At 41.6% G+C, this 17813-nt stretch overlaps 1 protein-coding gene across 1 annotated transcript in view; it reads right to left on the reverse strand.

The window, feature by feature from the left end:
- The window catches only part of MAD1L1 (mitotic arrest deficient 1 like 1), a 454057-nt gene that overhangs the window by 328853 nt on the left and 107391 nt on the right, over positions 1-17813 (reverse strand). The gene's annotated exons all lie outside the window — the stretch shown is intronic.

The following is a 17813-nucleotide window of genomic DNA, read 5'->3' on the forward strand; positions in this document are numbered from 1 at the left end:
GCGCAAAATATGGTCTGAAGCTCAACATAAAAAAAACTAAGATCATGGCCACTGGTCCCATCACCTCCAGGCAAATAGAAGGGGAAGAAAAGGAGGCAGTGAGAGATTTTACTTTCTTGGGCTCCGTGATCACTGCAGATGGTGACAGCAGTCACGAAATTAAAAGACGCCTGCTTCTTGGGAGGAAAGCAATGACAAACCTAGACAGCATCTTAAAAAGCAGAGACATCACCTTGCCGACAAAGGTCCGTATAGTTAAAGCTATGGTTTTCCCAGTAGTAACGTATGGAAGTGAGAGCTGGACCATAAAGAAGACTGATTGGCGAAGGATTGATGATTTTGAATTATGGTGCTGGAGGAGATTCTTGAGAGTCCCATGGACTGCAAAAAGATCAAACCTATCCATCCTTAAAGAAATCAGCCCTGGGTGCTCACTGGAAGGACAGATCCTGAAGTTGAGGCTCCAGTACTTTGGCCACCTCATGAGAAGAGAAGACTCCCTAGAAAAGACCCTGATGTTGGGAAAGATGGAGGGCACAAGGAGAAGGGGACGGCAGAGGATGAGATGGTTGGACAGTGTTCTCGAAACGACTAGCATGAGTTTGGCCAAACTGCGGGAGGCAGTGAAATATAGGCATGCCTGGCATGCTCTGGTCCATGGGGTCACGAAGAGTCGGACACGACTAAACAACAACAACAACACTTTAAAATGAGACTGACCACTTACAACTAACTCCCTTCTAAACTTCCTTCCCTAACCACTCTCACTTGCCACCAGCAACCAGGCAAACAGTTGTTCATAAGCATATTGTTGCATTGCACATTCACATAATGTTATTATTAAACCATTTGCATCCCACTTTTATTTGGGTGTGTACAAAAGGGCTCTGGAGACCCATTAATAGAATATATTGTTATGTGGCTCCAGTATATTCTCTTCTAACATAGCCATGCCCACAAGATACTTCAAATAGTTGTGTGAAGAGCACCTTCTATACCCGAGGTCTCAGAACCATAGCATTTATGAATGTAAATTAAAACATCAACTTTCTATCAGTGCCCAAGCATGCTGGGGAAAATAATGTGTGTTACCTGAAAACTTTATCATGATATTGTTTTAAATTCTGATATTTAAAACTTCTAATATTTAATTTATGTTTTAATTTTTACGTTGTATATTTTGATTGTTTTAGATGGTGAAAAGCAGAATGAAAAAATAAATAAATAAATAAAATCATATGTTTCTTTATAACAAGATATTTCTGTCTAAACTATGTATGTATGAATGTATCTCTGACAAACCGAAACACAACTCTAGTATGACTGAATAATTTTTCTCTTTCCAGGCCAGGTTTTTTTTTTGGGGGGGGGGTTATAATAAGAAACTAAGCATGTACTGACCAGGAATTCCAATCAAATCCTCCTCCATCCACTATCTGATCCATATTTACATCTTAAATCTTTCAATGAATCAAAGATGTATATGAAAGTTCCAGTTCAATTTGAAGCTAGTCATATACCAATTTAATAGAGTGTAAAATAGATTATTTCCATTGTCATATCCAGGTGGGAAAGTTAATCACAAAGACTATAAATCTACTGCAGAAAATGGTTAATTTAATAACTGGAACATCACTATCCCCCTGCCCCCTTCTCTGTTTTAATTAATTAGTTACACAGAAAATGAAACCTTTGCCATAGAGTAGCATGTACATCTTCTGTTAATAAACTATTATGAATACCAGAATTTCAAAAAGAAAAAAGACTCTCAGAAGGGGGAAGAGAAGGCTCCCCCCTTCCAACTGCTAAAATATCAAAACACAGATGAAAAAACCCAATTTTATGCATGGTCATTCTTGGATAAACTAGCTGTTAGATGATACAACTGAGAAAAAATGCATAGAGCTGAAAACAAAATTGGACTTCCAATTAATTTTCATTCTAGTTGGCAGAATGAGAGGACACAGAATTGGCAGGCCATGATCCACACTGGAGCCACAGCAGTTGAGCCAGTGCCATTTTTTTTTACTTATGCTGCTTCAATTATGTGGGAGTTAAAATAATTGGCATAAATGGTTAAAGGAACAACACCCGTCTTAAACTTAAGTGGTTTAAGAGCAAAGGTGGCTAACCCGTGTTCTGTAGTAAAGACCCAGGCAATGAAAAGTTGGAAAGTGGACATTCAGCCCACAAAGCTTTATCTTATGGCCTGCTCATGAAACAAAAGTCACTGCTCTTTAGAGAAGAATCTCTGAAGAGCAGACAGAGTGCATTATCTCCCAATCAGGAAGATCAGAACAGTCAAAGTGATCTTTTATCTATCACAATGCTAAGATCAGAGATAAGCCCTTAGGGAGATAAAAGATCCCTCTGGCTGCTCTTTAGAGGTCCTCTTTAAAAAGTAGCCAGAGAGATCTCTTACCTCCAATCTTAGCACTAAGCACCCCAGTGCTAAGACCAGAGATAAAAGTATTCTGTCTGCTATTAAAGAATAAGCATCAGGGTTTTCCCCCACCCCAGTGCTAGAGAAGGGGTGATTGGAAACTCTGCCTTTTACTATGTGCAAAAAGATATGTACAAAGTAAAAGGCAGCATGATGATCCACCCCCTCCCAGCACAGAAATATAGAGGACTTCAAATGCTGAGCGTGTGTGCGCGCCTCTGCATATGTGTTTGTGTGTGATTATATGCATGTTTCAGTGTGAGAGTTCTGTGACACTGCATCCCTGGTGAATATGTGTGCTGTATGTTTTCTGAGTGTGTGCTGCATGGGTATGTTTGTGTGTGCTATATGAGTGGCGAATGTGCTTGGATTGTGAGTGAGTCTATGCTTGGCTAGTGTCTATGCACTTGTGTGTGCATAAATCAGTCACACCCACAGCTGGCATGCAGCCCTTGGAGGAGGAGCTCATTGTCAATGTGGCCCTCAATGTGGTTTTATAGCATGATTTTATTCTGTGAACTGCCCTGAGACCTCCGGGTATAGGGCAGTATATAAATCTAATCGAAGAAGAAGAAGAATAGCCGCTCCTGGTCAACAGCAGCATTCCCCAACCTAGGATGGTTTTGACTACAATTTCTATCAACTCCTGTCAGCATGACCAATAGTCAGGGATATTGGGAGTTATAGTCCTCCAGGATGGGAAAGGTTAGCCTAGAATGGCAAAACCACAATTCAGATCTCCATCTCTCCATAAAACAGTAGCGCCAAACCATTTGTGGTCCAGGAATTTTGTGACAGTGCCAAGGCACCAGATACAAAATGACTGGTGCCTCCAAAAGAGCAGAAAAAGAAAAGAGATGAGAACACAAAATGGCTCAAATATGGAAAACTTTTCATTTTCGGTTAACAAAAAATGATTGAAAAAATAGTCATTGTAAAGTCTTGGTTGTTATGTTGTCTGTTCTTGGTGTGGTGTTGTAGATTACAGCTAGAAAACAGGAGTAATTCTGAATTATCATAACCAGCCATACATATACATACTCAAAAATACAAAGACCTAATGCTGGCTTGTGTGTGTTGTTTTTACCATATTATTCCACATTTTCAAAAAGTTTCTATAGCAGCTACCTACCAACTGCTCTATGTGGCTGAAAGAAAAACAAAACAAATATAGCAGCAAATGGGTGGATCAAAGGACAATAATATAAGACAGAAGCAGGAAAAGTGAACTAAAGGGAAAAACAGCAGTTCTTTAAGGACCCCAGAGATTCCTACTGACCAGTGTTAAAACAACTCACTTACCAATCACAGCTTTGACTTCATTCATTTGCTAACTGACAGGTGACAGAAGCCAAGATGGTTCATTTGACAGAAATTGCTTAGAAGGGTACATGCACATTTTGCTTCATAACTTTCTTTATAAGTGGGCTGGAGACTTACCGGTACTTAAAAAAAAAAAGAAAGCAAGCTCAAAGTCTGGGGTCCCAGAGGTGTGCCAATGAAAGCTTTTGTGGGCACCAGGTTGGTGACCCTCATCATAAATAATACATTCTGTTTCCCAGCTTAGTGTAGAAACAGAGTTTCCAAAAATGATGAAGTTACAATGTTTTCATATATATTTTCCTTTCTGCATTTCAGTTTAGAAAAATTGCCAAAGTTCATTAGATTCAGTCAAATGCAATTACATTTGGGTGCTTTTTCAATCGCTTTGACAACACTTGTCGTTGCTCCATGAAAGTATATATCTCCCTCAAAATATTAACAACAACAATTTATTATTTATACCCCACCCATCTGGCTGGGTTTCCCCAGCCATTCTGGGCGGCTTCCAAATGAATATTAAAAACAATACAGCATCAAACATTAAAAACTTCACTAAACAGGGCCGCTCAGGTGTCTTCTAAAAGTCAGATAGTGGTTGATTTCCTTGACATCTGCTGGGAAGGCGTTCCACAGGGCAAGCGCCACTACCGAGAAGGCCCTCTGCCTGGTTCCCTGTAACCTCACTTCTCGCAGCGAGGGAACCACCAGAGGCCCTTGGCGCTGGACCTCAGTGTCTGGGCTGGACAATGGGGGTGGAGACGCTCCTTCAGGTATACTGGACTGAGGCCGTTTAGGGCTTTAAAGGTCAGCACCAACACTTTGAATTGTGCTCGGAAGCGTACTGGAAGCCAATGAAGATCTTTCAGGAACAGTGTTATATGGTCTCAGTAGCCACTCCCAGTCACCAGTCTAGCTGCCGCATTCTGGATTAATTGCAGTTTCCAAGTCACCTTCAAAGGTAGCCCCACATAGAGGGCATTGCAGTAGTCCAAGCGGGAGATAACTAGAGCATGCACCACTCTGGCAAGACAGTGTATGGGCAGGTAGGGTCTCAGCCTGCGTACCAGATGGAGCTGGTAGACAGCTGCACTGGACACAGAATTAACCTGCGCCTCCATGGACAGCTGTGAGTCCAAAATGACTCCCAGGCTGCGCACCTGGTCCTTCAGGGGCACAGTTACCCCATTCAGGATCAGGGAGTCCTCCACTCCAGCCCGCCCCGTCCCCCAAGAACAGTACTTCTGTCTTGTCAGGATTCAACCTCAATCCGTTAGCCGCCATCCATCCTTCAACCGCCTCCAGACACCCACACAGGACCTTCACTGCCTTAACTGGTTCTGATTTAAAATGATAAAATACTAGCTGACCCAGCCACGCGTTGCTGTGGCTGATTTAGTGTAAAGATGTAGTATAAAAGAGAAAGTGATGTCTTACCATAGGTCTTTGCATTGAAGTTGAGGTGGTTTTGGTTTTCTTTTCTTGCTCGTTATTATTTTTGTGTATATAACCCATTATTAGTATTGTTGTATTTTCTGGTTCCTTTTTTTGAATTGTTTGTATGTCTTGGTTTGATGTTGTTGATGTGTATTGGAGGGCAGTATATTTGTTTGTACAGTATCAGGTTAGGCCACCCGAACCCGGAAATGGTGGACAGGACGTTTGCAGCCGGCCTGACTGTGCCGTTGCTTCGCTGTGTACCTGCCGCTTCTATCAGCAGGCTATCTCGGTGTTAGCGGGCGGCTTAGCTTTCCTACTGATCCGTTCGCCCTCCCAAAAGGCGGACGGGACGTTTCCGGGCAGCGTGGCTATGGCACGGCTTCTCTCTATAGCTGCTGCAGGCGGCATCTAAAAGCCACCAAGGCCAAACTCCGACTTTGCGTCCGGGCTGCCTTTTGCGGGCAGCGTACCTATTGATTGGATAGTGGCGGTGACGTCGGGGGGCAGGAGGAGGGATCAGCAACAGGTGTTGTGTGCTGTGCTATTTAACATCCACTGGAGGGCACAGGTTTTTTTCCAACAAATTCATAGATTTACCCGGGAAAGGTGGGATATTTTTACAATCTAGGTACCTAAGATCCTTCCCATATGGCCAAGGCATGTTGTGTCTAAATTTGAAGCCAATTGGTCAAGCGGTTACGGAGAAAGGCGAAAACAAACAAACATGCAGCTTGAAGGATTTTATCATTAAGTCCTTGGTACCTGTTCCCATTGACTGTCATCCAATTACACTCCCCATTATGACAAGTGGGTAGCCTGCTGCCTAGCTCAATACTCTTCACTTCTCTTCCACCCAGAATTATGGGTCTTTCCACTGCCTAAAGTTCAGAAAGGAAGAACCAGGCACAGCAGAAGTTCCCAGGTTAGCTGCTAAGCAAAAGCAGTTAGATGAATTATTTTCATATTGACAACCAGCAAGCTTACTGTAGTTATACCAACACAATCCAGTATGTCACTGCCCAGAGGAGACATAACCCTCCACACCCTTGCTGGATAAACGCCTGGCTCTTTTAAGTCGAATGCGTCACATGATCCAAACCTTTCCTTTCTTTCTTTCTTTTTCAAAACTCATAAAAAATTAAACCTCACATCTGAGGACTGCATTGAACTATGAGAGCACTGGCATTTCCAGAAATCTTTGCAAGTTCAAAGTACATATTCCTGGCCTTAAAGAGGAAAAGCCATTTCTGTTTATCAGTCTATTAATGCTCCACACTGCCCCAAGTCTATTGAATGAAGGTTCTTTGTGCTCCAAGCTGAGTATCTCTTTTAATGCTATGCTCTTCCCTTTCTCCAGGCCACTTTAATATAATCTTAATGATAAAACTCCACTTTGAAGAAGTCCTCAGCCTTTCCAAGGACAATGAGTGACACAATGAATAGAGAGGCTATTGCATGGGTTTTAATAGTTTCCCTCACACCTCAAAAAAATTACAGAAGTCACTGCAGGCTATTGAATACATAACAATCTACTATAATTTTCTTTTAAGTAACCCACCACCCCACAGATATAGCAATGGGTGTCACTGAAAGTAATATGACTAAAAACAAAAACAAGTCCCTGTTCTGCTTAACTACTTGTTAAAACAGCAATTGAGGTGACTGTCTTATTGTACAAATGATAATGTAAAAAGTGCAAAGGGGCACAGTGAGAGTTGCACAGCAACAAGAAAAATCTGGTAGGGGGTATTAGCAGATCAGGGGGGACTCTATAAATGACAGTCTTAAAATAGTAGAACACACACCAAGAAGGTTGCACAAAATTGGAATTGTTTTAAATATATTTTTATTGTTTTGTCACTTGTTTGCTGCCCTGGGCTCTTCTGGGAGGAAGGGCGGAATATACTGTACTTTTCCGTCTATAAGACACCCCCATTTGGGGGGGGGGTGCCAAACCGAATATCACTCACCCAACTGGCTAACAACCACAAGCAACACAAGCCAAATTGCCGACGCGGCAGCCAATCCAAAGCAGCCCTTGCAGCAGACACCATTCACCCACGCAATCGCTAGATCCTGCTCACGTATGCAACCAATCACTTGTCCCCCCCTCTGCACTACCCATGTATAAAACAACCCCCCCCCCCCATTTTTTACTTTACTGTATTTTGGAGTAAAAAACCCTCATCTAATACAAGGGAAAGTATGGTAAGTTGTTAATGTCAAGCACTTGGACAAGTTTTGAATAATTAAGCATTTGGCGCAGTGATCTATGATTAATGTAGGAAGCTGCTTTATACATGGTGAGATTATTTGTCCATCTAGGCTAATATTCTCTACTCTGAGTGGCAGCAGCTTTCCAAGCTCTCAGGCAGAGATGCTTTTTGTTTATCCATCACCAGCTACATATAAAGATGCCAATGACTGAATCAGAGACTTTCTACACACAAAGCATTGCTCAGTCGTTGAGCTATGGTCCCTCTTCCAATATCAGCTGTGAAATATGGCTCACATTCTCCTGTTTTCAATTGAGGGAGGGGACCGATAGTTCATCAGCTTACTATGGCAGACTTATAAGCCTGAACGCAGATACTAATAAGTGAAAATCAACTTATAAAAGTGAAAGTTGAACAGTGCCTCCCTCAGGTTTAAGTCTGAGCTGCCTGCCTGCAGCTGGCAATTGCAACCATCCAATTCCAAATCTAAATGCTTCAGAGTGTCATTACATTTTTTCCCTTGAAAAACAGAAATCAAAACAACTGAAACAAAACTGAGAATGAAATGGAAGGGGGGGGCGAAGACTGAAATAATTACTAATCAAAGGAGAGGCCAGGACATGGAATGGTGAACCCACTAGCCATCTCAACCCAGTAATTTCTCTCCGTGTCGCCTCTGATGAGTTTTTTATTTCTAACATTTCATCAATTTGAATCACCAAATTCAATTTGCATCCACAGATAAACAGAGAGAACAGTAAATACTCTCATCTGACCTTGAAGTGAGAAAGAGAGAGAAATTGCCCTCTACTATTTCAACTCAATCCAAACCATAATAAATAATCCAATTTACCCCATCAGTTCCTTACCTGCAATCACACTGTTGTGCACTTCAGGAATGAGTTTTGATGCCTAGGCACAATATGGAAGCACACAATCCCTTCTCATACCATTATCTCCAAGCTGTTGCCTGTTCTTGCTGCACAACCCTTTGAAAATATAACTATTCACTTAATAGTGTACTCTCCACAAGGTACTAGGAACAACCATAGAATAAACAGCGGGGACAAACAAACAGTGTACTCTAAAACCATACATCAATTATAGCAGGGATGGAGAACTTGTGGCCCTCCAGACATGTTTAGACTACAACTCCCATCATCCCTCATCATTGGCAATGCTTGGCTGGGGCTGATGAGAGTTGAGAGTCCAACAGTATCTGAGAGCTACAAGTTCTCCACTTCTGAACTAGAGTTCAAACCCACATTGTAAGTCATAATTTTCATAAGATGTCTGTGGCCCTTCAACCTTCTGTCCAACCACCTTGCTTCTCCAGATCCAGGATCTGAGTTAGTATCCTGTCTTTTTCAGAAACCTCTGTGCCTCTTTCCCTCCCTAGCAGACTTCAAGAAAACTGCCCATCTCTTCAACCCACTGTGCTCTCTCTGTTGTCTGAGACATCCAGAAACTGCAAGATAAATTCTACAAGTTATTCTCACCCACAGAATGCCAGTATATTTTTCAACATGGCTATCAGGCTGGACAATAATTAATTAAGTATTCTCGAAGCTACTAACATGAGTTTGGCCAAACTGCGGGAGGCAGTGAATGATAGGCGTGCCTGGCGTGCTCTGGTCCATGGGGTCACGAAGAGTCGGACACGACTGAACGACTGAACAACAACAACAATTAATTAATTAATTAAAATTAATGCTATATCATAAAAATATCAAAGTGATTTACAACAGTATCTATATTGAACAAAATACATAAAAAATTAAGACCAGAGACCATCAACTAACTATGTATTTGCAATTGCCTACATAAAGCCTGGCATAGTTTTCAGCAGGCATTTGAAGGTTGAAACAGAAGGCACCCCCTGAATCTCTCTTGGCAGAACATTCCATGGGACTGGGACGATGACATGAAAGGCTTCATTTTGTGTTGATATATGCATAAAAGTATTTGCAGAAGTCAAGACTGGAGAACTCCCCTGTCATTGTTGCAGGCCCGGGGCTGGTAACCAGGTTACCTAGCTCATGTCACTAGGTCAGACAGCAGAAATCATGCTTCAGGACACAACACACAGCAACACAAATCTGAAAGAAAAGCTGTTTTCAAGATTGAGCAGTCAGGTATGCAGTTCAGCTCCACAGTATTTAACCAAAGGAAAGCAAAGTACAAGAAGCTTCTGGGAGACAAGGGACAAGAGCAGCTGTGACACCTCACTGGTACCGGTACTTTAAAAGCCTTGAGACTGCATTTACATTTAACACTGCTGAATGGAGGATTGTCAGTGAGTCTTGTTGCAATGCTCCTGACAACAGGACAATAGCTTATTTTAATAAAATAAGTAGTAATAGAAAAATGTTAGAACTTACAACAAAAAAAGCCATTAACCCCAAAACCTTAAAACCAGCATGGTACTTTAGTGACAAAAAGCTCTCACAGAATCATGACTCATTACTGCTTTATGAATACTCCACAGGACTGTTTGAGCTGACCTTTTTCAATCAGACTTAATTTTGAATGCATATTACTGTCCTCCAGCAGGAAATGAGCATCACACATTGCTGGTCACCAAGTTTTATGATCTGTGTGTTTTTATTTCATAAATTGCTAGTCCTTTGCAATTGGGAGAGGGAGAGAGAGAGAGAGAGAGAGAAGAAATCAATCAATCAATCAATCAATCAATCTGTGAGAGACCTCTTCACTGACCCTGAATAAAATGATATTGTTTCAACTCAGTAACTACACTGCAGCCTTTAGTCTCTGAATAGTAGACACAGTTGTTGTACCAACCTCAGAATTTCTAACATATGGTTCCTCACAAATGATAGCAACAGTGAAAACAGGCAGTAGAAAATGAACAAGCAGGATAAGAACGCAAGCATATGATGGGGAGGGAAAGAGCCACCTAATTCAATAAGGGAAGGGGGAGAAATCTGTCACAAAAATAAATCTCACCCAGCATTATTAAGATATTTCCAATAGGAAACATTTCAGTTTACACACAGACACTAAAAATTAGAAGACAACCTTCTGAACAAGAGTCTGTATAGTACAGAGGCTAGAGCAGAGCACACCAAACTGTGTGTTGTGGCACATTAGTGTGTCAGCTACAGCGTGTAGGTGTGTTGCACAAACACTCCCTACGCTCCTCCCAGGGCTGGAAAAGGGTTAATTTAACCTCTGGTTTCCTAGTAAAACTGAATTACTATGTTGTGAAATGATGCACATCTAAAAAGTATATCACCAATATGAAAAGTTTGGAAAGTGCTGGGTTAGAGTGTCGGACTACAAACTTGAGAAGCTTGAATTCAAACTTCCATTCTAAACCATGAAGCCCCCAAAGTGACTTTTGGCAAATTGCCATGCTTGCAACCTAGCTTTACCTGACAAGGTTATTGTAAGGGGGAAAGTGGATGCAGGCAACTCCCCATTTGTGTGTGACCTCTGACATGAGTGCAATTTTCAGCACCAGAAGTGGGCAGAACGGGGCCAGCTTACTCATGTCCGGGCCTTTGTTTGCCTACCCATGTTCTACAGCATGTATTGCAAATGTGCATGGGGAATACACCCCCCGCTGCTTATGCTTCACATATCACCAATGAGCTGAGAGGCTCCACCGTGACCCAAGTTGTCAAATCTGAATATTCAAGAGCTGACAGCCTCTCATTCCATGCCCACTGCTGAGCAACCCCAGAGTGGTGGATATGAAGCCAGGCAAAAGAAGAAAACTGTGACAACAGAAACCCATGTTTCTTCCTGTCCCTGAGGCAACCCCAGATCCCAATTAGCAGGTCTGATACTGCTGTACCCTACATCTCCCACAATCAATACAAACACTTTAGCAGCCAACAGTAGATAGCTTAAGCTCAGTGCTCCTTTCGATCGGCACCTGTGTTCCATTATAATCTTCCCTGCTGCCTCCAATATAGCCGATTAATAAAGCCCATTCTTTCTGTTTATTTCCTTATTGATCTTACTGTCCCCCCACATACAAAAGAGAAGTCAATGCAGTTGGTGTCCAAGTCCACCTTGGCAGTTTTCCTATGCCTCCCAAACTACTACTTTTTTGCCCTACCTACTAACCACGTGCCATGTGGCTAAAGGACTACACACAGTGACATTGTCATGAAACATTCCTTATCTCCAGCTATACCAGTAGTGACAAATCTTATGCTTGCGTCAGCAGACTAATGAGTAAGGAAACACGTGATATAAAAGGCTTGCATAGTGCATTCCAAAGTGAAAAGTGGAGCCTCCAAATCTCTCTCACACAGGAGAAAATCACAAAGACCAAAGGTATGCTCCTACATACCAATCATTAGATCCATCAGTCATGCAGCTGGCTTATTAATCTCCTGTTCTCTCTCATCTGTGTTCCTTGGCTTGGGGCTCAGAAAGTTGACACTTGACTTGAAAATGCCAACCCTAAGCAGTTTATTTCTTCTTGAACTTTAAGAACTGACTGAGATAGGAGTGACCTTTAAAAAGGCATGGCTAGTGCTATATAAAAATGATAGGCGCATTTTCTGCTTACACAGTATGGAAACGCACTAAACAAATCCAATATGCAAACACTTATTCTTTTCAGGAGCTAACAGAAATCCAGGCTCCCTCAGTTTAAGAAGCAGGGGTTCTATTGTATAATGGCAAGTATAAGATCTGTTGACTTAATATGCAAAGCTCAAGCAAGGAAATATATAAAAACAGCTCTATAAGAATGCAAAGAGGCCTGCTAGAACAGAGCAAAGACCTATCTAGTCCAGATCTTGTTCCCACAGTGACCAACCAGATGTTGATGGAGAGATCACAAAAAGATCACTAGTACAGCACTCTCCAGCAGTTGGCAGCCAATACAATAAGCCCGCAATTTACACATATTAAACTTGTGCACATTCAGCTTTACACACATGGCAAATGAATGAATGAGGGGTGGAAAGGGGGTTGGTGTCCCGGGGGGGGGGGGGGAGGCTTTGGCAATCTTACCCACAAATGTGTTTTCACTATATGCAATTTTGGCTTTGGGGAGGTCCTCAAAACACAATCCCTGTGTAACTTGTGAGCTAACTGTATTGATCTGTTAGAATCTCTTTAGTCAAACTAAAGGTGGAGCATAAAGCAAGGTAGAGCTGCAGGCAGCACAGAAGACTGCTCAAAGCATCAATTATTTAGTTTATATCCAAATGCCTTTTCTAAGACAGGGGTCTGATGTAATGTTTGTAATACCATCTATAAAACAAAGAGTGTGTGCTTTTCTCCTTTTAAAGTATTGTTTATTCATACACAAAGCTCTAATTCTGAGAACTCAATAAAAAATAATAAAAACCCTTCCAGTAGATTGATTGATTGATTGATTGATTGGTCTACGGCAGACCAACAGGGCTACCTACCTGTTTGAGAACTCAGTTTTCTTTCGGAGTATATTTTTTAACCACCACCCCTTACCAAGTTGTTTAAATGGCTTGGGTGAATTAAAAGGTCTCTACTGTATACGGGGGGCAGAGGGACCCATAAAGACAGTACACAGCCTTGCTGTGGAGGATATTACATAGCTGGGGTGCTGCTATTATGAAGGCCCTCCCTCTGGTGGTCACTAGCCTCACTTCACTTGGTGGAGGGACACAACTTCTAAAAAGGACTTTAAGCTTTAGGCAGGTATATGTGAAAGAAAGAAATCTTTCAGATAACCTCATCCCAAGCCACTAAAGGCTTTAGAGGTTAAAATGAGCACTTCATATAGGACCCAGTAATGGATTTAGAAGGAGTACAGCTGGCTGCTGCTGCGGCTGCGGCTGCGGCTGCTGTTAAATTTATACACCACTCTTCATCTGAGGATCACAGGGCAGTTTACAGTATAAAAACACAAAGATAAATAACATAATAGCAAACAAAGCAATACCCCACCACACAAAGTTTAAAATCACAGAGTTTGTTTAAACAGCTGATAAAGCTAATGATGGCATATAGTGGGTGCATCGTCCCAAGTTAATAATATTGTAGCTCTATTTTGGAACAACTGCAAGCTGTATTTCAGAGAAACTTCCAAAGGCACTTTAGGGGAACCCTATGCTGTGTGAAAACCAGAAGACAGAATGCCTCTTCTAAGGAAGTGCCTGTAAGCTGTCATTTTTGTTATGGTACTTCGCCGTCTTGGTTCCTGCTTCTCAGTTCTGCTCATGTATGCAGGCCAGTACATGGACCAAAAGCAATTATTTCCTTCATGAGTAAAGCTGCAACTAATAACTGAAATCCCACGTATTGAAAAATTTCACACTTTCAAAATTCCTCAACACACTCACACACACATTTGTGTCCCACAAAGTTCAACAACAACAAATGGAGTAGCTTGTTTGGTGTTTTTGAGGGTGACACTTGGATTTTTAAAATAAAATAAAAATTCAAAGCACTTGAAAATGTTAACAGTAAAAGTGTTTAAGTGGTATCAGCTTGGCTGGAGGAAGAACGAGGGCAGAGAGATACTACTGCCTTCTGCATTTCAACTTTATATTTGCAAAAAATTACCTTTTATTGAAATAAAGTAAGATTGCCAATAGAAGTTACACAGATCCAATCCAAATCTTTATTACGGTCATAGACTAAGATTACCAGACATCCCCGTTTCCCGGAGACAGTCCCCAGATTTACAAATCAGGCCCCATACAAAATCCATTGAAGTTGAAAAGTGTGCCCAGATTCATTGAAAAAAATCTGGTAACCTTATCATAGACCAGCATAAGATAAAAGCACCTCCATACATAAATAAAACATGCTAGATAGGCAATAGGGCATCACATACTCATACTCTCAGTTGCAGTAGACCAGCATAAGATAAAAGAACATAAATCATGTAAATCAAACCTTCAGTTTTAGACCTGGTGAGTGGCACATCCTATTCTCTGACATTTGTCAATCATAGCAGCATAGTATCTGGCAACTGAATATGTTGTTTCAGGATTTATATTGTGGAGCAGTAAGGAGATATAGAGTTACCCTGTGTGTCCTGTATTATTGGCAGGATAAACCTAGCACATATGTTTGTGTAATACTGGTAGTGGAGAAAAACATGTTGAATTGTTTCTATGTGCCCACAGCCACAGGGGCATTCCCCCCCCCATAAGGTGTCTTCCTGAAACGACCTTCCTGGATGGCTGAAGGGAGAGCCTGGCAGCAAACAAGAGTGAAAGCTCTTCATTGTTTTGGTATTTCCAGATTAGTTAAATATGCTACTGGGAAGGTGAGGTTTCACTGGTAAAGTAATTGGAGGACCTGGTTATATCTGACTGACATTCTGTATCAACCACAAACTGTTTAATGGTTCCTTTGGCCTGTTCATAGCTCATCCTAAGTAAAAGCTGTGGGGTAAGACTTAGAATTAACATTTTGTCTACCACTGCTCATTTCAATGTTGTTTGAAAGTCGTCCTTTATAATTAGTGAGGCAAGGCCATGTGGGTAAAAGGATAGTCTAAGCCAGAAATTACCGGTAAGTGTGGCCATCAACACCCTAGCCTCTGCTCTTACAAAACCTGTCTCAAGACCAGAAGTCTGCAAACTTTTTCAGCAGGGGGCCGGTCCACTGTCCCTCAGACCTTGTGGGGGGCCGGACTATATGTTGAAAAAAAATATGAACGAATTCCTATGCCCCACAAATAACCCAGAGATGCATTTTAAATAAAAGGACACATTCTACTCATGTAAAAACATGCTGATTCCCAGACCGTCCGCGGGCTGCATTTAGAAGGCGATTGGGCTGCATTCGGCCCCCGGGCCTTAGTTTGGGGACCCCTGCTCAAGATGTAAGGTAGCATTTGAAACATATTTTGGCACTTGAAGAACTGATCTTAGGAATTTAGATTGTACTAGTTCCAGTGATGTGAGATTAGTGAAGGGGCTTAGTTCCGGTTGGACGCCATTCTGCTCGGTCGGGAGAAACCTCGGCTCCGAGGTTTCTTCATCGGTGCGGGGAAGGGGGGAGTCGAAACTGCGCTTCGACCCCCCAAGAAACTCCAGGTAGAGCGTCCTGGAGACATGGGATCCGGCTGGTCCCCCGGGGCGTCTCCCATGCTCTCCGGTAAGGGCTGCCACGACGGGTGAGGTTTTAGAGGCGCAGGGGCTGTGGATCGTCTGCTGTCCTCGCAGCGAGAATTAGCGGCTGCTGACAGAGAGAGCGTCCAATTCTTCCAAGATTCGGCTAATTTGGACTTGTAAGTACTGATTTTTTTTTAAGTGACTTTAAAATTCGGCTGTTCTGGGAACTTCAAAAACGGAAGTCGGTTCCCTGAGCGTTGAAACAAAAGGAAACAGTGTAATTTTCAATTCCAAAGCTATTGACCAACTTTGTGACAAGGAAATTTCTGAAGCCTTTTCCCCCCAGGTTGGGGGGTTGAATTAGGTTTTTATTTTAATTGGAACTGTGATCTTTGGAGATACTATTACCCTCTCTTTGAGGAAATTTTGGATGGCTGCTTTGCAGCGAAGAAATACATCTGGACTGCATAAGCTTTTTAGACTTTAAGTATGCCTAAAAGGAAATGGTCGCAGGAATTTCAAATAAAGGTTCAGGAACTCTTGCACAATTTAACAGTGGAAGTTAATCAGTTAAATCAGCTAACTGGGACGGTGGTACCTCTGGACTTGGCTTTGCAGGAAAACGGATTAATGACTTTTTGTGAAAGTTATGAGGATATAATTACAGAAGAGGAGAAAACCCAGGATAAAATTCATGGACTCAACCCACGAAAAGAAAGGAGAAACGTGAGAAGGGACAAAACAAAAAGAAGCAAAAATGGGAAAGCTGCAGTAAAGAAGAGAGTGCAACGGAAAGCTGTACAGAGCTTGGACAATGTTGAAAAAGTTACAAGGACATATGAGATAAGAAAGGAGCAGAAGCCAGTTTCCCAGGACTGTGGGGTTTTGGAATTTGAGAGGGTGGGGGTGGGTTGAAAAATGAATGTTTCTATGGATATTCTCTTTGTGTTATGGCGTAGACATATGGTCTGGTAATGGATAACGGTTAACAAATAGAATTTAATTTTGGGTAGTGTAGGAAGGAAGGGGGGAGAAGAGTTAAAATGAAATTAATTAAATTAGGTTGTTTTATTGAAATTTTGAATTAGGCAATGGAGGTTCATAAACAAGATATGTAAGATGAATAATTATTTGGCAAAAGAACTTAAAAAGGAAAATGTCAGAAGAAAAAATAATATGGGGATTAATTGGCAATAACTGTGAATTAGGGTTAACCTGGAAATCAACGGGGGGAGAATCGGGGAAGTCTGTAAAGATGTTATGTGCAAAGTAAGTGGTTAAATTGGGAAAGAATTGTTTGTTGCCCCAGTGGGAGGGGGGTCTGTTTTGCTTGGCTCCCCTTGGTGAGAGAAAGGGGAGTATGGAAAATTTAATCATGTATTGTAATTTGGTTTTAATTGGAAAATCTTAATAAATATTATTATTTTTAAAAAAATAGTTGGGATCCATATAAAAGTTGAGCAACTGACTTTGCTTCAAACAGTTTAAGGGCTGCAGGTCCTGATATTTAAATGTGGCAGTTGCACTTCTCTGTGCATTCTCGGCAATATAGTCAGATTTAAATAACTTTTGCATTTGTGCTTCACATTGGAATACACAAACTGTTTAGACTGTAAAGCATTTGTTTCTAAAATACCAACTATTATGGGTCCCATTTCCTAAATATAAACTTCCAGAAGAATCAACACATATGAAAGTACAATTTCATCATTTAAGATAAATTAAGAAATCTATCCTTATTGCTAACAACACAGTAATTGAGGCAATTAAATATTGCAATACAGTTCTTTTCATTGGAGATGTTGGCTCTCCTCCTGACCAATTCCCTTAGGGACTTAATTAGAGCCATCAACTCTAGTGATTTTGTTGCCAGTCTCACAATAATTGCTGTATGTTTGTTTTGTATGTCTGCTATTAGATGAATGCCTAAGTAAGCCAGCTTTTTTCTTTCCTTTTTTGTAGCAGTTTCTAGCCCTCATGATAGAGGAAAGAAAAGACCTGTGACTTCTCAACACCATACTATAAAAACAAATAAGGAAATTACCAACACAGGGTATACCGTATATACCCGAGTATAAGCCGACCCGAATATAAACCGAGGCACCTAATTTTCCTACAAAAACCTGGGAAAGCTTATTGACTCAAGTATAAGCCGGTTCACCTTTGCCGCTGTGGAGGAGGAGGAGGAACGAGCAGCCCGAAAGTAGCCCTTTGGGCTGCTCCTTCCTCTTCCTCCTTTGCCAAGTTTGCATTTATGCGAGCAGTTCAGGAATGGAACAAGCTGCCTGGGGAGAGTAAAGAACCTCCATTCTTGTACGCTTCTTAAGGAATGGTTGACTGGGGAGAGCGGGTGGCAGC

Source organism: Lacerta agilis, chromosome 13 (genome assembly GCF_009819535.1).
Source record: "Lacerta agilis isolate rLacAgi1 chromosome 13, rLacAgi1.pri, whole genome shotgun sequence".
NCBI lineage: Eukaryota > Metazoa > Chordata > Lepidosauria > Squamata > Lacertidae > Lacerta > Lacerta agilis.